This window comes from Metopolophium dirhodum, chromosome 1 (assembly GCF_019925205.1).
Source record: "Metopolophium dirhodum isolate CAU chromosome 1, ASM1992520v1, whole genome shotgun sequence".
Lineage (NCBI taxonomy): Eukaryota > Metazoa > Arthropoda > Insecta > Hemiptera > Aphididae > Metopolophium > Metopolophium dirhodum.
In genome coordinates this window covers 106081037-106104574 of record NC_083560.1, presented here as the reverse complement: position 1 = coordinate 106104574, position 23538 = coordinate 106081037, and the positions used below count along the sequence as shown (strand labels likewise).

General features: G+C 30.3%; 2 pseudogenes; one reads left to right on the top strand and one right to left on the bottom strand.

The window, feature by feature from the left end:
• Positions 1-8813: 8813 nt before the first annotated feature.
• LOC132949291 (uncharacterized) lies at positions 8814-17567 on the bottom strand (annotated as a pseudogene).
• Positions 17568-22296: 4729 nt separating this feature from the next.
• LOC132933585 (uncharacterized) lies at positions 22297-23197 on the top strand (annotated as a pseudogene).
• Positions 23198-23538: the final 341 nt, after the last annotated feature.

Sequence of the window (23538 nt, the reverse complement as noted above, 5' to 3'; positions counted from 1 at the left end):
TGTTCAACAATAAAATTAATGACATAGACATTAAAACCAATTATCGACCCTTTACCTAAAATTTCAAATACACCCAGACTGATCAAAATTAAATCAATATTAACGTCAAGACGAAAAACTCATTTGCTGACGACTATCAACAAGGAATTGAAAATTGGTTTCAATCTACAGACTTAGATAAAATCTACGGTCCGAAAAACTTCCAAACGGACATATTATCTTGAGCGATAAAGAAGTGAAATTTGTTGAAAACACTATACTTATAGATGATACTGTTTATCCATCAACATCAGTTATTATTTTTGAAAAATCCTCTTGTTTATACTGACAGCGATTTAGAGAAATTTAGCGAATTACAGAAAAATAACTTAGTGTATTGGGATAATCCAAACGAGTTGGTCGATCGATTACGTTTACTTCTTGCATAAAAATCAGCTGGCAATACAGGTATCTTAAACGAAATAATATCGATTTTCAATGAATTACTTGAGATCGGATTAATAAAGCGAGTTCCAGATGTCTAAACGGGAAATCGCCAACGAACTTCATAAGCCAGCAATGAAAAATTGTACTAGGCGTAGAGTTAACATCTATGGAAAAAATGATTTATGGCAAGCTGACTTGGTTGAAATGATTCTATATTCAAAGTTGAATGGTGGTTACAAATACATTTTGGTTGTGATTGACGCGTTTACGAAATTCTCCTGGGCGATACCATTAAAGTGTAAATCGGGTAAAGAAGTTACCAGCGCGATGGCTACAATATTATTTGATCGTTCACCGAAACTTTTACGGAAAATAATTTTATAACACTACTTTTGACGATTTGATGACCAAGTATGGAATACACAAATATTCAACTTTCAGTATTCTAAAGGCTAACATCGCAGAGAGGTTCAACCGTAAGGGAAGGGAAAATGTATAAGGAGTTCACTGCGAGGGGGTCACACGAATGGGTTTCAATTTTATCAAAGTTACTCGACGAATACAATAATTCATACCATAGAACTATAGGAATGACACCAATACAAGCAGATTCCAACCCCGCTTCGGTGTTAATAAAAAAACGTAAAATTATTTATGTAAAAATTAAATTCAAAGTTGGTGATAATGTACAAATAAGCACAGAAAAAGCCGTATTTACAAAAAGTTATTTACCAAACTGGTCCACAGAAATATTCGAGATTATCAAAATAAATAAAACATTACCCGTTACTTATCAATTGCAAGATTATATGAGTAAGCCTATTTCAGGTTGTTTTTACTCTGAAGAGATATACAAAACTAATTTCCCCAATAAATATTTGATCGAAAAAATTATACGTAGGAAGGGAAAACAAATGTATGTTAAGTGGTTAGGATTTGATAATACACATAATACTTGGATAAATACTTGTGATGTTAAAAAATAGTGTCAGTTATACTTTAGCTATGAACGTGTTTGGTAGTTCACAAGCTGGTGATACTAAGAATATTATTACAAATATCGAACAGTCTTTCAAAACTTGTACATATAAATTTAATAAATTCGAGCATCTACTTGAAGAAAATTACAAATCCATTCATGTACAGGAAGAACAAACAGAAACGCTACAATTAACGTGTATAGATATAGTGGAACGTATGAGTAAAATTGAAGCTTCATTAAATAATATTAGAGAAAATACTGACGGGTTGAAAAAAGTATTTGCTGGTTTAATAAATCGTATCAATACTGTCGAAGAAACTTGTTATAAAAACAAAATATAATGTCGTCGGCTATCATAGACATTCAATGCGTTCTTGGGGCAAACAATAAATATTTGATTAAAGAAATGTCCATAGTTGACACTGAAACATGGGCAACTCAACATTGAATTTTTAAAAATTCAATTTCTATGCAGGACAACAAGAGTCAAAGAACTAATAAGTGGTTGGAACGTAACTTTCATAAACTATCTATAGAATATGGTGATGTTGAGTATGAAGAACTAAGTAGAATATTGAATTCATTAAAGTTCACCTGCATTTACGTCAAAGGTGAACAGAAAAAACAACTTCTTATGGAGTTTATACCTCACGTCGCACTCATCAACGTTGAAGACCTTGGATGTCCACGTTTAGATCAAATATGTGATGAAGAAACTCTACCTTGCTGTATTTTTCATATGGAATTTAATCCAAAACAATGTACATTCTATAAAGTATTTGCTATAAGAAAATGGTATATAAATAATTCTTAAAAATTGTATATCCACCTTATATCTAACTCTTATCACTAACTCCATCTTCATTTCCTTCCTTTTCGATTGCATAGTCTTCCCTAGAAAATATAAAAAAAACTGTTAGTAAAATAGTTAAATTAAATAAATAAAGTAACATACCAAATACAGCGTTATTCATTAATTTGAAAAAGTCTTTCTCAAAGTCATTCATTGCCTTCTTCCTCATCTAAGTATTTAAGTTGATGTAATCTGTCAACCATGCAGACTGACTGAACTCTAAAACTCTACGTACCTATAAAATAATAAAAAATTTATAAATCCGATTAAAAGCTTTTAAAATAAAAATATTTACTTTATCAACTATCAACCCATTTTCTATTGCCTGCTGCAGGTTCCTATAATGAACAATATAATTCCTCTTCTGCTGAAACGTTGCCATCATTTTTTTCATTTTCGAGCCTGGTGGTATACCGTTTTGTGGCAGGAAAGGTAAGTCATTATGATGATCGTGTAAGTGTTGCGAATATGATACACCGACCTCATATAGTCGCCCCTTATCTGACATTGGCGACATCTCACTCAATCCGTTCAAGTCGGATTCAGCCCAGTTGAAGTCGCCGTATGGCATGTACTCACTCATAGCCCAACCATAGAGATTATTACCTATACATTTTAAAGTTTAGGTTTGAAAAAATTAAAAAAAAAAAATAAATATATTTACAGTCCTGATATATTAACCACGATTTATCTTAGTATTGTCATAGTCTGGGGTCTTTATATTATTCGCCTTCGCGTGCCTCATGCTTGCCTGTACCAATCCACCACGATTACCTATACAAATATATATATTTTTTTTAAATAATATTGATATACTAACCATTCTCGAACATCAACAACATGTCATAATCAGTCAGCAGCTGTAACTTTTGACCGGTAAATTTCAAAATCGCGTCAAAGCTCAGCTCGGGTGCGGTGAAGTAGTGTGTTGCGTCCAAATTGTATGTCTTCATACATACATCACGAAAATTCTCAAAGACGTCCGCCAACAATAAAACGTCGATTTTTAAATATAAATCGCTGTACTCGCCCAACGTCTTGCAACCGAAGTGGTCCCAGACCTCCTTCGCGTGATCAAATTCCTCCTCCTTTATTCCCGACTCGTTTAACGTACTATAAAATTCTCTCTTCCTCGGTAGTCTTTATTCATCCAGTCGCTTTAACTATCAGTGTACTCATACTAGTACACCCCCTTCCTAGTCACGAGCGGCATATCGACTTCATCAAAAACTTAAGCGGTCTCTCTGAAGTTCTTCAGACCCGGTATCATAAGAGTTTTGTATAGAGTTGACAGTCCTGATGCCATAAACCAAAAAGTGTGTATGAAGCGTATCGTAAATTTATTTGACACGTATTTGGAGAACGATATGTATTTTTCCTCGCTGTTTGGTATTACTCTAATGGCTTGCGCGTCATGACAAAGTTCTGTTATTAACAGCCAACAGGTGCGCGTCGTAGTTTGATAAGTTGTAGAAGTAGCACGGTACGAAAACAGGTGTTTGTAGTTTTTGATTGCAGAAGTGAGCTTGACGATATTTCCCTGAGAGATGGCAATGGTCAGCTGTCTTACGATGCTGTATTTCTGTGTGTGATGTGAACTTGATTCGACAGAGGTTGCACTGTGTAGCTGCTTCATGAGTCTGAACATCACCCGCAGACATTTTTATCGGAATATTCGTCTTCAATAATTTCTCAATCTTTAATGCTATTTTAGTCACGGTTTCGACAAAATGCCTCGCCACGTCCGGTCGACTCTCGCTTCCTCGGTATACTATTGGTTCTGCTGGTATCTCATGTCTCGCTAATAGCTCTACTGGTACGTTATAGCTCGCCTTCACGATGAGCCCATAGCTCATCGCTTTATGTCTGTGTAATATATTAGTGTTTTTCCCCTTCTTTTCATCGGTCTTCATCAGTATAGTCTCGAAATCTGCATAAATTACTAGTGGATGTCTTTGAGTGTTTCTCCACGCTTCGAATTTCAAACAATCACCCTCTTTCGGCATCAACAGTAATATAGGTTTATGTGCCCCACAAATAAGCTTATGCTACTCCAGTCCCGCATGTCCACATAATTTTAATTTCAAACTTTGACTGTCGAATGACGTGAAACATCTCTTACAGAACACAACTCTCTCTGTATGTCTAGTTTTCTGCGCGCGAATGAGTCTGGAAAAATTGGAAATATATGTATAGTGTGAGTTGTCTTCATCCGTCACCAACAGTAGGTCGAAGTGGTCGGCCTTCTCCACATCAACGATACGTAGCGGGTACACCTCATACGTGACACATTTTCGTAGTGGTTGATATTTTTTTTCCAGTTCGTAAACATTAACGGACACGTTGATGTTATGTTTTTCAAATTTTACAATATCTGACATCGGGGTTGGGAACGTGATGTCACTAAAATTGTATTTGTCTTCATGTTTGGTATAATTTTCTCCTATACGACATACCACCTGCCCTGTCACATGCCGCGCTAGTATCGCCCACTTAAAACATTGTTGATCGCTGTTTTGAGGGTTAATTGTACCCTTTTTTCTGTCGATATATGATGGTAATGACGACCCGCCCATTGGAGTATATTTATGTATGGTTACCAATAACCCGTCTATAGATTCTAAGGTAAACCCACTTCCACGTGATTTATATGTCTCTTGTTCACTTAACAACTTTAAAAACGCTTTCTCTATAATTTCTGATATATTGCTATCTATAAATATTTCCTTCGCCATGGTTTTAAACGCCCTATTCTCCGATGAATTGATTATGTTTGGTCTGTTGTAAGTATCCTCAAGTTTTAAATTGAATTTAATAGCATGTTTTTGCACGCTAGTCTTAATCAAATTTTTAAGCTCAGGCTCAAGTGAGCCAAGAAACTCGGAATAAGTCTGTATATTTTTCATATTTTTTGCGTAGTACCAAACGATTTTACGATTGGCGGACGATGAAATCTCAACGAATTCGGGGGAGTGCACTAGACTCATGCGTGCCTTTTTTGCCCTAGCAGCCGACGTGGTGTTAGCGGTAGAAACACGTTTACCGTTAACGTCCGTAGTTGTATAAGAATCTTGAAAATAAAAATAATAACCCCTAATAAAATAAATCTATAGAAAAACTAATTTCCCTATATTATTTTTCCTATGATAATATAAAAAATGTTATGTATTGTATATATTAAAATAAATATCATATAAAATCTATCAAACGATCTGACAACTGGTGCAATGCCGGAATACTCCAACTATTACCCCATAGGATGTGACAAGTGAAATGATCGATACAATGCCGGAATACTCCAACTATTATACCATTGATCGTTTCACAGACCACTTGATAAGTTTAAAATGAAACTAATGATTTATACGAATCCTTAAAAATTATATTCCATCTATAAAATTAAAAAAAAAAATAAAACTAACCTGTATTAACGTCTTAAACTTCTTTATTTTCATATTCGTCCATAGCTGTCATACATCTATCATCATCAGATAGAGAAATGTCAGTCGATATATTCGAACCACTAGCTGGTGTATCGAGAACGAAAATTTGAGGTGCAATTTGTATACTCCCCTGATGTGCAATAGCAGGTGGCGCGTACTGTATAACGCTCTGTCTAACAATCGGTGTAGCAATCGGTTGAGCGGGTTGACGAGTGGATACGTTGACGATACCTTATGAAAAATAATTATATTAGATATAAATTAATATTGAATGAATAGAAAAACAACATTTTATTAATACATACCATGAATGTTCTTCATATGTTTGTTGAGACCGGTTTTATAAGAGAATGTCGACGGGGAAAAGGTGCACAAGAATTGCAGGCCTACATGTTTTTTTTTATGGATTTTCAAATTATGTTTCGCGGTGAAAACCGATGAACAATTATTGCATTTAAACATATTGAGTTTGTTTAAGGAATAAACGAAAAATATAATATAGTATTTAAAAATTAAACACTGTGAAAAAAACACGTAGTGGTAAATGTAAAATAATAGTAGACAAATGTAAACGGTAAAATAATTGTTTGGAGACTTTAAAAACACAGAGCGGAATACATAAAACGTTGTACGTACATGTATAGATGTCTAGAACAGACTGATCATTGACCGATAGAGTGTTTTGAGATTTTTTAAAGGTATGATTGCATTTTGTGGAAAGATTCTGATTTCATTATGAATATTTATTTTTTCAACCTTCAACCTATTTTTAATTGTCTGCTGCAGGTTTCTTTAATGCCCAATATAATTCTTCTTCTGCTCAAAAGTTGTCATCATTTTTTTACCTTCGAGCCTGGTGGTATACTGTTTTGTGGTAGGAAAGGTAGGTCAGTATGAAGATCGTGTAAATGTTGTGGGTATAAAACATCGACTTCGTATACTCGCCCTTTATCTGACGTTCGTGACATATCACTCAGTCCATTCAAGTTGGATTCAAACCAGTTGAAGTCACCATGTAGCATGTACTGACTCATAGCCCAGCCATAGAGATTATTATGTTCAAAGTTTAAAGTTCAAAGTTTATGTTTGAAAAAATTAAATAATTTAAGACAAATAAATATATTTACAGCCCCAGTATATCAACCACGATGTCTTCTTGGTCTTGTCATAGTCTGAGGTCTTTATATTATTCAACTTCACATGTCTCATGCTTACGTGTACCAATCCATCACGAATACCTATAAAAATTTATAAGATTATAATATGGGCATTTTTAAAAATAAAAATAATATTGATATACTAACCATTCTCAAACATTAACAACATGACGTAATTTGACAACAGCTCCAACTTTTTCTCTATGAACTTCAGCATCACGTCAAAACTCAGCCTGGGTGCGGTGAAATAGTGAGCGGCATCCAGGTTGTACGTCTTCATACAGACATCACAAAAATTTTCAATGACGTCCGCCAACAATAAAACGTTGTTTTTTAGATATAAATCACCGTGTTCGCTGTAGCCGAAGTGTCCCAGACCTCCTTCGTGTGTGTGTATTTAATAATGTAATATAATATAATATCTTCCTTTATCCCCCACTCGTTTAACGTGCTATATACAGTGTTGAGCAGTATCTAGATAAATGTATCTAGATAAAACTACAGCATCTTTATCTCATCTAGATAAATAAAATATTAGGTATCTGATTGTCATCTAAGATAAACTGTATACCTATCTAGATAAATATATCTAGATAAATAAATAATTTTTAGTTTCGATTGATTTGTTGGTAGTTTGGTACTTTTAATTTTATCTTATCATTGATAAACAAAATATTAATACACTATTTCTGAATTAAACATGAATATATTTATTTTTTTCATAGCAGTAATTGTATTAATAATAACAATCTAATACTATAAAATCACAATATTATAATTTATAATAATATAATATTCATACGAATGTGTTTTGTTATTTATTATTACGTTTCTCGTGTAATGTTGATTACTATTTTATAGAAATGGTTTCAATGAAATAATATCGTTCTTGTCTATTTATATAAAGCTAAATAATATTGTTATAACGTAAAAGTGTAAGACCCTCGTCCAGCAGCGCACATTATTTCGTGAACTCGTAATGGAAATATTCTATACTCTATATAGTTATTGTATATTATTATAAATTATAGTATAGTATAGTTTTCGGAATTCGGCACTGTCCCGCTAGACGTTCACAACTTCACGTTATAATAATAATATTATCTTGATTTTTGGATAGTGAAGCGGTGTCCGGAGAGTAAATTGAACATGAATAGCTCAGAACATAATAATATTTGGTATATCTCGAAAACAATAATATTATATTCTTATTCAATTGCTAACGTTCACTCGCAGTCGTCGCTCAACGTTGAACCTTCAACCTTGAACGTATTTATGTATACTTCCATATTAGCTGTAAAGTGTAAACTGTACTGTCAGCTGATTTATTTTAAAATAATTTGTTATGTATATTTAAAAAAAGATTTTTTTTAAATACTTTTTGTTTAATTGATATTTAAAATTATAAATATTATATTTAAACATCATATTAATTGAATTTTGTTTTAATAAAGATACTAAACTTATATACCTAGTTATATATTACAATTCCAAAATGTTATTGAAGCTTATTGATAATTAAAAAGATGGTTTTGATATTGCAATGTTTGGATACATTTAATGTTTTTACCAATTGTTTTTTTATAATTTATTACATGTAATTCTATTTTGAAGTGGATGTCATCCTAATGATACTTGAATGCAATTATTATTTATTAAATTAGGATAATAATTGTAGGTATAGCTTTTGGAGTTTTGACTTCTTAAAAAATATAATATAAGTTACCAATTTTTGATGATTGAAAAAAATTAATAAGTCTTACAGTATTTCCATATTCAGTTTGAGTTGAAGTAAAAATGTAGGTACACAGAAATAAATCATTTTTATAAAAAAAATATGTATTTTTATCTTTATCTAGATAAAAGTAAAAATGATCATCTGAATCTAAATCTAGATAATTGTTAACGAAATTATCTTTATCTTATCTAGATATTATTTTTGTTATCTGGGCTCAACACTGGCTATAAAAGTCCCTGTTCCTCGGTAGCCTTTCTTCATCCAACCTGTTCCAGCTATCTGTGTACTCATACGGATACACACCTTTCCGTGTCACTAACGGCATACCGTCTTCAGTAAACACTTTAGCGGTTTCTAAGCAATTTTCAAGTTTAGACATGATTACATTTTTAGTGAGTGAAGATAGACTAAAATAGAAATCTAAAATAGAATCTAAAAGTGTCTATAAAATAGATTGTAAATTTATTTGACACATTTTAGAGAACATTATGAATTTTTTCTCACTGTTAGGTATTACTCTAATAGCCTGGGTGTCATGACCAAGTTCTGTGACTATTAGGTGTGCATCGTAGTTTGATAAGTTGTGGCCTCACTGATACTACTTATGTATACGTGACTATGTATCATAATTAATATATATGATACGTTCATTTCACTCAGATTGTTTTTTTTTTTAAATAAATAATAAATAAATAAATAATTATAAAACATTTTTGATTAAATTATATGACTCTATGATTTATTGTAGTGATAAAAATAAAATATTATAAAGTACATTTTATTGAATAATATTATGATGTTTTATAATATCTTAAAGGTGATGTCAAATTATCTCCCCCGTTGTCCGTTGAAAACCAGAATTAACGTCTGATTCCCATCCACATTGTATAGTGCCTCTTCCTCGTCGATGACGACTATCGACCGTGGTAGGAACACTTCGATTGACCCTTTCTCGCCGTCATCGATGGTACACTTCACCGTCCTCCCATACTGCGTCTCTTGGTTGATCATCTTGGTTATGGGATACGCACGGCCCATGGTCAGATGTCTCAGATCCCTCACCGACATACCAACTGGACGCTCGATTACGCGATCAATTGTTTTTTGAACCCTTCCGTGTTAGATGTCCTGTAAATAAATTACATATTTAATACACATATAAACTCATATTATACTCATATGTAGATATTCATTAAATGTCTACGATATGATATACTATGTTTGCGGTTAGACAAGAAAAAATATTACTCACTTTAAATTATTTAACTCCTCTGCTTGATAAAATCGTCGTGGTCTCCTTCTTCGATTTCCTCGCACTTGTTACTCGTCGGCGTCGTCGTCGTCGTCCTCGCTGTTTCGCTCGTTACACAAATAGAAGTGCAAGGATGGACAAGATGAAGCGGTCATCTATGAGTTTTCTTAAAGGGTTGTGCGTCGGACGTTGATCGGTATGTGTGAGATAAGCATGGATGGGAGGCAAAGGGGCACGGCCTGTCATTTACGTGATAGGTATAGATGGTTGTGAGGAGTAAAGGGGCAGGGGTCGGTATGTATGTACTATCACATTGTAATGAACCAAGAATTAGCGTGCTTGTTGCTATTGATGAAACATTACCTACCTTATAATAATATAATAACTAAGATGTTGTAGTTAAGTGCTTTTAATAAAATATAAATGATGGGGCTTGGAATGTCGACTTTCTTTACATTACTATTATTATGTATTAAAGCCTATATATTATTACGATAGATGATGGAATTATCTGGGGTCATAAATATTGATTTATAAATATAGGTTGATCTTATAATTCTAAATATGTCTAGGTCTCTACACCGTAATTGAATGATTCTATTCAATCATATTTATAATACTCACTTACTCAATATACTTTAATGTATTCAAATAAAATCGTACCTTATTTCTCCACTTGAATAATGGATTGGTTGTTGATGAATGACCGATTGTTCAAGGTAAAAGATTGATTTGGAATATTATTTTAAGATAGAATTGAATATAACACTTTGCTTGGATTGAAGTAAAGCAATATTTAAATGAATGTTATTTCAGCAAGTATTAATGATCTTTTTAAAGATTTAAATTATAAGCTTGGTCTTGACAAGTTTTATTAGAGAGAAAATTAAGTATGCTGTAGGCTTGGAAGATGTTCACAGACTGGCCTTATTTTTGAAATGGGGGTTCTACTTATAGTATTGACCTTTGGTACTTGTTGATAATGTGATGATTTAAAAATAAGCATGTACGTTGCTATTGAAAAAACTTCACCTTATAATAATATATTAACTGAGATAGTATAGTTAGCTATTTTAATAAATAATAATTAAAGGGATTTTAAATGTCGACTTTCTTTATCCTATATTTTATTATAAATTAAAGCATATAATTATTACGGTTGATTGGAATCGTGAGTATAGATTTATAAACGAAGGCTATAATGATTTATGATACACCTGAGTCTGCGTATCTTTATTAACTTATTGTTGATGATGATTTCATTATTGAAATTATGTGAGTATATATTATTATAACTTCTTACCTGGTCGATGTTGCTAGATGTTGCTTGACTTGAACAATGATAGAGTTTGAAAAGAGAGTATTGACGATGTTAGTTCTTTTGAAATAATGTAAGTACAATTTTTGGTTTGAAATAAAAGTTATTTTAATAATTCACAACAAAATATTATTAGATTTGAAATGAGTATGTTAAGTTAATAATCACTTTATAATTTAGGTAGTGAAATAAAACGGTGCGTATGGAACTGTATGAGACAGTATTGGCTAATGTGAACAGACTGATCTGAATATCGAAATGTGGGTTCTACTTATAGTATTGACCTTTGGGCTTTGATACCTTGTTGTTCCGTATTAAATTGTTGTTGTTTATTTTGCATAGGTACATATAAGATTAGTGACATTTGTACATGTATATATATACAGGTTATTACTTATTAAAAGTTTTTTGTACATTTTGATTAATATCAGGGTACATGTGTATAGATATGTATTATGTTTTGATAGTGTTTATTAGATATTGTTTTGTAATTTGATTTTATTATGAGTATGGCTGTTGTTGTTGTGTATGATTTTGGGTAATATAATGGATACATGGGTACAGATATTTATTGTGGTTTTCTGGTAATGACATATTTAATATTATTATGATGATATTGAATCATTAAGGTGTGTAGGCGCAATGATGTACCTAGATATCATTACAATAAGAATTATAATATTGTTGTTGTTTATTGTTAACGGTACATGGTGTGATATTTTATGCAATAGATTATTTAGCGCACAAAGTTAATTAATGTTGTATATTATATATGGTACATTATTGTCTTTTAAATTACCTATATGGCTATATATATGTTATTGTAATATTAAACTATATAATAAGTATTTTGTTGTGACAGGTGTGTGATTATAATATTATTGTTGTACATAATTTTTGTAATTTTAATGTGGTATAGGGTACATAATATATTTGGATTATTGTGTATAATATCATATTTAGATATAATTATTGATGATATTTGTTTATGGAGCTATATTGTGTAATAATTTGAATATCATTACAACATGTACGATATGATAAACTTGGATGACTGGTTTAAGAGACACTTTGAAAATTAATTTTTGAGTTTACAAAATACAGATCATTAAAAACTAATTAAAAGTTGTACACTTTCACATTTGGTAATACGATTTTAGGAATTTCGAGTGTGGGTTATATAATATTATTAATTCTTACGCAATATTTTGACAATTTGTTTTAAATAGTAGAACAATATTATTTAAATTTCGTAGTTCAGGAGGTATGGACGGTATGAGAGAGATTTAGTTAGATATGGATGAGTTAGTTGTGGATGCAAAAGGAGGGCCCCGCATTTAAGTGATATACATTGATGGGAGGGGAGAGGGCGTGGTCTGGCATGTAAGCGATAGACATGGATAGGAAGGGAGGGGCAAGGCTAGTACGTACATGATAGATATGAATGAGATGGGAGAGGGGCAAGGCTGAGTATATTCGCGATAGCATTATAGTTCGAACCATAGGATGGGTGGGGTAATGGGATTTGCGGGGAGCACAGAACCTTCTAAAACATACTACTGATATCTACATTGGCACAAATAGAGGGGGGGGCTTGGGGGGTCTTAGTCCCCCCAAATGTCGGTCAAGTCCCCCCAGTTCAAAATCTAGTAATAAGTACTAATTTTTATATTCTGTGGTAATAAGCAATATGGTCTATGGGGAGGGGGGCTTGAGTCCCCTCAAAAAATTTAGTCAATTTGCGCCTATGGATATCTATATAATATTATAATACGATAATAAAATTGTGTTAATTTATAATGTTATCAAATAATAATGCCTACTAATTATTGTACATCTGTTTGACCTAGTAAACTATTGCGATATTCAATTGCTTCAGTTATTGCAAATATAAAGCGTAACACATTTGAACATATTTGATTTTAGATTTGTTGAAAGGATGAGTGATTTACAGAGGTCTACGGTACAGTAGTGTGCGTACGTACAGAGTAAGATCACATCTGCTGGATGAGCCATTTCGATTTTCGGGTATTCCTATACAGTCCTATCCCCTCTCTTACTTGTCCTTGGCGGCCTGTGCCGCCGTTTCCCAAGGTCCGTGTGGTCGCCTTCCATAATTAGATGGTTGACTACACTCATAATGGATGTGCTGATCTGTGACTCAGGGTTGCATATTATGTACCTATTATAGTTCTTTGATCAATGCGGGGTATCGTTACTCGCGCCGTCTTGTCACTGTGTCAAGTCCGAATTTACTTAATCTACTACGCGCCGAGGAGTTCCCACAGTTATCTTAGTAGCTCTGGTGATTTCTCGTTTTGTCATCTGGCTGTTTCCAGATACTGTGGCTATTGCTAATAACTAGGGTTCAGATTTGAAGGCAATATAATCAATAAAAAAAGCATTTAAAATGTAAAAAAAGACAAAAAAAGGCATTTAATTTATATAAAAAGGCAATTCATAAATATACTACAAAATAAAAAAGTGAACATTTTTTAAACACTTTCAATTGCACACATTTTGAGAAAAATACAAATTAAAAATTAAAACTGCATGCAAAATAAACTAGTTGGTATTAAAAAAAAAATTCACTACCATGTATTTTGATAGGCTGTCTTCAGTAAAACGGCTACGGTTAGGGGTTAAAATGCGGGCGGACTGACGAACAATCTTGAATCTACGCATTACGAACATATCTTAATCTTTAAATAGGTGTACGGGTAATTTTATGGCCATACCAAATACTCGATAAGACGATATCGATAAATATTGCGAATAATAAAACCCATTTGTAGCGATAATACGCAAGCTGTGTATAAAATTATAAAATCAACTGAAAAATTAAACACAAAATAGGCATTTATAAGTACAAAAGGTAAGAAAAAGGCAAAAAGGCATTTATAAGTAAAAAGGCAAAAAAAGGAAAAAAAAAAGGTTCCATCGTCTAAGAAATTAAATGAAACACATTTTTGTATAAAAATTATTTTTCTATTATGATTAATAAAATAAAGGCATTTGCCTTCAAATCCGAACCCTACTAATAACTATAACTCTCCCAGGGTCTCGTCGCAACGCTGACATCATCCTGACTATTTATGTGTTAATAGAGTATATTAGATATTGCGTATTATAGCTATATGTAGGGGCGGAGTAGAGGGGTCTGTACGTAGTATATGTTAAATTACATGGTGATAAGAGATTTCAGTTGAGGAGCTGCAAGCAATTCTCCAACAGTCAAACCGCTGTGTTTCTAACCTACACAGCTTGAGAGAAATTGGTATGTAATATTTTTATTTTACTTCATGATGGGAAATAATTATTTCAGTCAAAACTAGGTCAATCGATATAAATGCTGTTAAACAGTATAAAAATAACGAAGTTGTCGTAGACGCAGCTAAACTAAAAGACGTTAAAATACACATAACTAAAATATTATGGAGAATGCCAATAGTGAAAGTTAGTGATAGGAAAAAAATTTGATTGGGTGTTGAAAGTAATCAACAATCAGAAACCTCTAACTTGTGCATTTAGATCGTGGGAATTGTGCGAATATCCATTTTTACCTCAAAACATTTCGCATTCATGGAAAGTAAAGACATCCAACAAATTAGAAAGACCTCGATATGTTATAATCGGATTTCAAACAGATAGAAAAAATAGCTCTAATAAAGCAATGTCATATTTCGATCATTGTAAAATTAAAAACGTAACGGTCTATTTAAACTCTGAAGTATTCCCTTATGAAGATTTTCAAAGCGATTTTACTAAGAACAAGACAGCTACCTTATATCGCGCATATGCCGAGTTCCAGAAATCATACTATGGTTATAATAAAGTGTCACCTCTATTGAACCGTTCAGAATTCAAAAATCTTTCTCCAATTATTGTTGTTGATATGAGTCGGCAGAACGACAACTTGAAAATGTCAACTGTAGACCTCAGAATTGAACTTGAAGCTGATGAAGCATTCCCAAGTGCTACTTCAGCATATTATTTAATATTACATGACCAAATTATTTCTTATAATCCATTTAATGGAGAAATAAGAACCTTGTAAATATTTAATTTAAACCTTATTATTCGATTTATAAATGAAAATATTTTTATTTTATTTTTATATATCATATTGCTTAATATCAACCTTTTAAATATTTATTATAAACCTAGTTATTAATAAATGAAAATATTTATATTTTTTTTTATTTTTATATATCATATTGCTTAATATTATATAACCAAATTATATCTTATAATCCATTTAATATAGAAGTAAGAACCTAGTAAATATTTAGTGTAAACCTTAATAGGTATTTATAAATGAAAATACAAATTTTATATATCATGTTTATTTATTTCACATAATATTTTTTAATTTCTATAAATATTTAAAGACCTTACGTTTTACTCCACGTAATGGTGTGAGGTGTTGAGCGTTCCGTTTACTTGATATATCTGAGGGCTTGTCAAAAAACGGTGGCGAAGGTGGAAGTGGAGGTGATTGAATCGAAAACGACGTTGGATCATCGTTCTCATCAACTGCTAAGCTCGTTGACGTAGGTATATATCTGGATATTGAATACCATGGAGCGTACTGCGCCAAATCGTCAGAATCATATCCATCGTTCTCATCGATAGACTAAACAAAATTAATAATTTATATTATATGAGATGAACGCATATATAATGTAAATATTTTATAAATTACTTTAGCTAGAATAGATGTAGTGGCAACTTCCTGTATACTTGATATATTGTTACCTGGAAAATAGTTTGGTGATATCGGTGAATACCCGTACTGCAACTAAAATAAAAAAAAGGTGGATAAGTGGATGTCGCTCTGCTGTACGGTAGGTTACAAGTGGGTCACTGTAATGGATGGTGTTAAATTTGAATTCAATGATATAATATCATTTTATAAGAAAAACGATTCTGAGCGAAAACGGTCAGTCAGCCTATGATTTTACCAAGTATATTTGATGATATTATTGAGAATAAAGTAATTTATATATAACCTATTTACGTGGAGCCTTGTTTTAAATTTTCAATCTTTAGCCATAAAAGTTAAACATTTTATACATTTTTAACCACAAAATAATTAATAAATTATAAATTTAATAAATGTTGTCAAAATTTGAACTTTAAATGCTTATAAAAAAAAATTGTGCCTATGTATTTTTAATATTTTTCAACTGCTATTAGAACGATATATCAGGAGCCTTATATTAAATTTTCACGCTTTTTTACCCAACAAATAAAAATTTATTGATATTTATAGAAAAAAAAACTAAAAAAATTGAAAACTGACAATGTCCGTAAACCGCTCAAAAAGAGTCAAAATATTTTCAACATTTTATGGTGTATAGAAAATGCTAATATGAACATTCAGTGAAATTTTCAAATATCTACAGTCATTCGTTTTTTAATTACAATAAAATAAGAAAATTGTTACATGAGAAATCGAGTAAATATCAAATGTTGTAAAAATATAAATTTCAGACGCTCATAAAAATTTAATTTAAGTTTCTTCTAGACATTTTTTTTTTGATAAAGGTAGACAAACTTATGAGTAATCTTATATTACATTTTCAAATCTTAGATTGAAAAAGAAAAATTTTTATGAATTCTCATCAAAATAATTTGCTAATTTTCGTGATTTTTCCGTATTTTGTCAAAATTTGAACTTTAAATGCTTATAATTAAAAACTGTGACTAAGAATTTTTAATTTTTTTTCATCTGCCTTTGAAACAATAACCTAGGAGCCTTCTATTAAATTTTCAAGCTTTTTTACTCAACAGATAAAATTTTATTGATATTTATAGAAAAAAAAACTAAAAAAATTGAAAACTGACAATGGCCGTAAAAAGCTCAAAAAGAGTCAAAATATTTTGTAAATTTCATGGTGTATAGAAAATGCTAATATAAACATTCAGTTAAAATTTCATGTCCCTACCGTCATTTGTTTTAGAGTTACACCAGAAACCAAAATCGATTTTCTCGAAAACAGATTTTGCGTAAAAATTCCCGTTTTTCCTTAATTTTTCTTTTGTTTTTCACGTCGCTTGTGAAAACTACTGGGAAATTTTTGCTTTTGACCCCCCAAAGTACCAACTAGATTCACTTTCCTATTAGAAAAGTTACTATTGAAGAAAATCCAAGCACTTTCACTGTCCTAAAAGGTGATGACAGACACAAAAATAAAAAATAAAAAAAAAATAAAAAAAAAACACACATCATTGTAGAATCAATACATTCATCGCTTCGCTCAGAATCTAAAACTTGTTTAAATATATGTTTTTACATAATATTATATTTATGAATTACCTTAACTAAATTATCATCCTCCAACAGATTAACTTCATCACTTGCAGTCTTGAGACAATTTAGACATTTCATCCATTACTGTTGAAAAGTTAGGTGACAAAGATGACAGCCTTTTGAAATTCTTATCATACAGCTCAAACTAATATTAAATGTAGTTTAATATTTTATATACGTAATAATATATTATTATATTACCACTTCTGAATTTCATGCGTTCCGATGAGCTATACAAAGTTCAGCCAATTCTGTGGTCGCAAACTTTTTAATTTGTCTGAGGTTAGGTGTGAGAAATTTGAAAAACATTTAAAAGATGCTGAAAGTTCTAAAAATATACATTTAGAAGATCAAAAAAAAAGTAAAGAAGATCATTCATTTCTATGCACCAGTTTCGACCTACAAAAAGTCCTCAATACGCCTCACGGAAATAGTATGTTATTATACTATTCAAGAAAATATGCTATCTATAATGAATCATTTTACGAAAGTGGTACAAAAAATGGTTACTGCTTCATTTGGGGCGAAGAAAATGGTCAACGTGGAGCTAATGAGATTTGTTCGGTAATAGTTAAATATTTAACAATTGTAGACGAGAGAGCAGAAATTAAAAAAGTGTCATTATATTGCGACTCCTGTCCTGGGCAAAATAAAAATCATCAAACATTATCGGCAATATCTTGGTTCATTTTAAATAAGTCTAAGAATATCCAGGAAATAACTATTACATTTTTGCAACCTGGTCATACTTACATGCCTGTTGATTCAGTGCATGCTACCATAGAATCAAATTTAAAAAATAAAATTGTTTGGGCACCTTCAGAATGGCCGACAATTATGGTAAATGCAAGATTGAATCCAAAACCGTACGATGTATATACGACGAGTCATAATGACTTTATGGACTTCAAAGTATTACAGCATGCAATCTTTCCTAAAATAGTTTTAACAAATGGAAAAAAATTCAGCGAAATAAAAAAAGTATATTTTTCAAAATCGAATTTGAAATTATAAATGTTACAGCAAAAAGAACAAAAAGAAAAAGAAATGAAATTGGTGTACTGGCTCATGCGTATAACTCAAAACTACCAATATCTGAAGCAAAGTATAAAGATCTGGTAAAACTTTGTGAAACAAAAGCGATTCCACCGAGATATCACCAGGAATATTTATCTATGTCGAGGAAAAGTACAGTTAAAGATGCATTGGCAGAAACGGACGACGAGGATGATACCAACCTGGTTTAATAGTTTTATATTTTGTTTTATTATTACTTGAGGAACTAATTTTATTTTATTTTGAAATGAAAACAAGTTGTTATACATTTTTTATTTTTTTTATTGTCATTCGAGGAGTGAATTTTATTTTATTTATTTCTAAACGTAAAGATTAAGTTTTTATAAATATTATAATTTACATTTTTGCGTTTAATTATTCAATAATTTCATATTAACAATACCTACCTATGTTATTGGTGTACCTATTTCATATACGAATAAATTTTGAATAATATTAATTGATTAACATTTTAGGTTTCAGCATGTGGGTTACAACAATGTGGCATAATGAAGAAAAAAGTCTCGAGGCTTACGTTTTCTTATTATAACAGTTTTATGTGGCTTACAGCATTTGTCACTATTTATCATTATGGGTTACGACGTTAAAATAAATGATAAATATTAAAATTATAGTAGTTAAATAGTACGATGGGTTACGACAATTGGTTAAACACAAGAAAATTATATGAAATTTAATATTTCATGATAATCCCATTTTCGACCAAAGTGAGGGTTACGACAATTGGCCTTTTGACCATCGATATTATTTATCGTGCTGTCATATCTTCGAACGTTGTCGGCATAGGAAATACCAAAAGTGCCGAACCACCGGATTCGAAAGACTAATTGTAACCCTTTTATTACCTAGGTATGTTCAGCTAATTATTTTATTACTAAAATTACCTTTCCTAACTCAATTATATGTTTTTAAACTGAATTACAGTTATTTTTGCTATATTACTAATATTATCATACGTTTTAATTTATTTTAACTACTTTACTAATATCTAAACGATTATCTAAATACTTTAAATCAAAATAAGTATTAATAGTCAAACCACTTTTATATAGTTTAGCCTTACCTACAATTTCATATTGTAAGCCCGGGCTGTCATTGGTAGATATCAGTTTGTAAAATTCATCATCTTCACTTTTAATTGAAGTTTCCCAAGTTTAATGTGGACAGATGAAAAGTAGCAGTATGGTATAATTATAGCCAGATAGCCTATCCTTGTCCAAAAATCCATTTTATTTATTTTTTGGTTTTTTACTTGTGTGACAACGCAACTTATCTAATTGAATACTTTAAACGTATAATTAATAGTTTGGAAAGTTAAATAAATGGCTAGGTACAACACGATTACACATAGGTAAATCACAATGACAAACTTATAACTTAAAAGTAGTAGCACCATATCCATGTAAAACAATATGTAAATTAATATATCTTACCTTTCTCAAAATATCAGTTTCGTTAGCTTCTGTGTTGATTCTCAAATTAAACTAGATAAGACAAAATTCAATTGGTAGAATGTCATATATACTGTCATTTATTATCTAGTGGATAACAATATTATTATTTTATAGTTATATTATTAGAGATATATTTTTTTTTATTATGTTATTTATTTTAATATTATCAATATACAATTGTATTGCTCTCCAGGAAAGTGAAATTAGTATATAATTTGGCTTCATTTATTATTATAAACAATTATAATTATAATTAATAATATTATATAAAATATTAATGATGCATGATGATAGGTATATAAAATATATATTATGCACGCCAATCTCTAATTGTCTATAATTAGTATTATCTTTTATATTTGTTACCATGTTATTTATTAATTTAATATTATCATTATACAAATGTATTCCACTATTGCTCCCCGGTTATCTATTCAACTAGCATATAATTTGGCTTTATGTATGATTATAAACAATTATAATAAACTAGCTGATACCGTGCACTTCGTTACCCGTTAAATGTACAAACTTTGTTCAATGCGTTTTTAAATATTCGGTGTTTTATATTCTATATTTATCTTAAATTTTCTGCTGCCCGAGATAAAAATTCTAATTCGCAGCAGTTATTATCAGGTAGGCAATCTACCTGCGGTAGATCGCGGACCCCGTGCTGTTTGTACGTAAGTGTATGAATTAACTCTAAAGTATCAAAGTCATACCAAGTTTGTCGTTTTTACTTGGTATAACTTTGATAAAAAAAGTAAAAAGTAAAAAAGGAAATTTAGCCCTTTTTAAAAAAGTAAAAAGTAAATTGTTGACATTTTCCCCTAAAATTTAACCCTTTCTAAAAATTAATCCTTTCTTAAAATTCAACCATTTCTAAAAATAATCATTTCTTTAAAAAAAAATCAACCCTTTTTAAAAAATAAATAAATATTTTATCTATTAATTATTTCTTCTATAACCAATAACGACCATATATAAAAACAAACATTTCCACCGTAAGTCTCAAAATCCCTGTTTGATCACTTCCCCAGGCTTCTATTAATTTATCGTAGTGTGGTGTTCTATAGCCTTCCTCAATAAATGGACTATCCAACAAAAAATTAATTTTTCAATTCGAACCAGTAGTTCCTGAGATTAGCGCGTTCAAACAAACAAACAAACTCTACAGCTTAATAAAATAATATAATAATATATAATATAAATAAATAATACAAATATCGATAATAGCTGGGCTTGAAATCGATTAATATCGATAAAAATCGAGAAAAAAATAATATATTTTTATATTCTGGTTGATATACATTTTTTATTTTAGTCACTAATAACTCTAGAGTAAACAAATATAATAGTTGGCACATTATTCATTTTATTTTGAAACATTATCGTTTTATGTTATCTAAGAACTTTTTCAATCAAAAACGACTATTGTTTTTTGGAGAGAATTTTTATGCTTAGAGTTATGAGTGTCTAAAATAAAAAATGTATATCAACCAGAATAAAAAAATATATTATTTTTTTTCAATTTTTATCGATATTAATCGATTTCAAGCCCAGCTTTATCGATATTTGTATTATTTATTTATTATTATTATTATTTTTATATTTTTTATATTTTTTTCTGCTAGATGGCGCCACCGGTGTAACTCAGTTTTTGTCTCTAAATCTCTAACTCACATCAGTTAGGTCCATAATTTATGCTATAAACCCGCTCCCCGACATTCTCTATCATTTAAAAAAAATTTTAGCAAAATCGGCCCAGCTGTTCTCAACTGATGCAATTTCGAATTTTTTGTCTCCATTTTTATATATATAGATTATAAATTAATAATAATATGTAAAAGGTTAATGATATGCATAATGGTATATAAATATTATGCACGTCAATTTATAATAATTGTCTATTAATTATAATTTATAATATAAATAAATATAATATCTTAGTCATGATAAGTGGATATGTCATGTATTGTAATTGATGGAAAATTAAGTTTGGAACACTACAATTTATAGTTCATTGTAATAATCTATTTGTTACATTGATCTATAGCCAGCCGATAAATACCTATCCATGAATATTTATGTCAGAAATAAAATTGTTATTGTACCTACTATTATTTATTAAATTATAATGTTTGCAGTACATAACATCATAGCTCAAACAATATTTTATTATTATAGGTACTAAATATGTTTAAATATCAAAGTGAGTCAAAAAAATGTAAAGAATGTTAAAATTATTTTTTCCCTAATCTTTTGAAAGAAGCAATAGAAATACTCAAAAAACCATTTATAACAGAAAGCATTCAATTTAGACAATCTGAGCTACAACCAGTTAAGTGTATTGAATATAATGAACCAAATAAGAATACAGATGAAATTGAGTGAGTAGCAACAGGTACTACAATGTTATCCCATAAGATAAATCTTATGTTTATGGCTGAGTATTTTAGTTCTGAAAATATTTACAAAAGTGTGTTTAAATTAATAAAAAATAATAAATATAATGCTTCATTGGTGAATCATACGAATAATCCACTACAACTGAACTCACCAAACAGGGAAATTGAAAATCACGCGTTTCCAAAATGAAATCTATCAAAAGCATAATGAAAAGACATCTTGAGAAAAGGAATAAAAAAGAAAGTGTAACTCAAAATACTGAAAAATTGTAAGTTTAAAAAAATAGTCTTGGTATTTACACAAATAAAATAAAAATACCTATATATGTTATGTTAATAAAATATTTCAGAGAGAATAATAACTGCAATTTGCCTTCTACTTCAACTTTAGCACCAGTAAAATTATATGATTGAAGACAGTGAAAATTTGTAAGTTTAAAAAAAATAGTCTTAGTATTTACAAAAATAAAATAAAAATACCTATATGTTTTATGTTCGTAAACAATTTTAGTGAGAATAATAACTAAGATTGGCCATCTACCCCAACTTCAATACCTGCAGTACAATTTATGGCAGTAGCAGATAGTGAAATCTCGTAAATTAGATAAATTAGTATCTTTGTTTTTAAATAAAATTAACGAATATAAAACATTCTCAGTGAAAGTAACACAACATCGATTGAAGAAATTTCCAGTTTTAGATGGCTCAACGATTTGGATATTTCAGATATAATATCCCATCAACTCGAAACCACGATAGAAAACACCAACAGGTAAAACTATCTATACATACGCCGTTATTTCTAATAATAATTATTTCTTTATATTATGACTAAAAAAAGTTGACTTTATTTAATTTGTTTAACTACTCATTTGTTTTATATTTATATACGTACCTAGCTGGTACCTAAACAATATTAACAAAATAAAAATTTTTTGGTGCAATTCTAAAACAAATAAACGTGTATGCATGAAATTTTGACTAGTTGTTTGTATTTGCATTTTCTATACACGATAAAATTTTCAAAATATTTTGATTATCGTTGAACTGTTAAGGAACATTTTCAGTTTCTATTTTTTGTAATGTTTTTTAAATAACAATACAATTTTATTTGTCG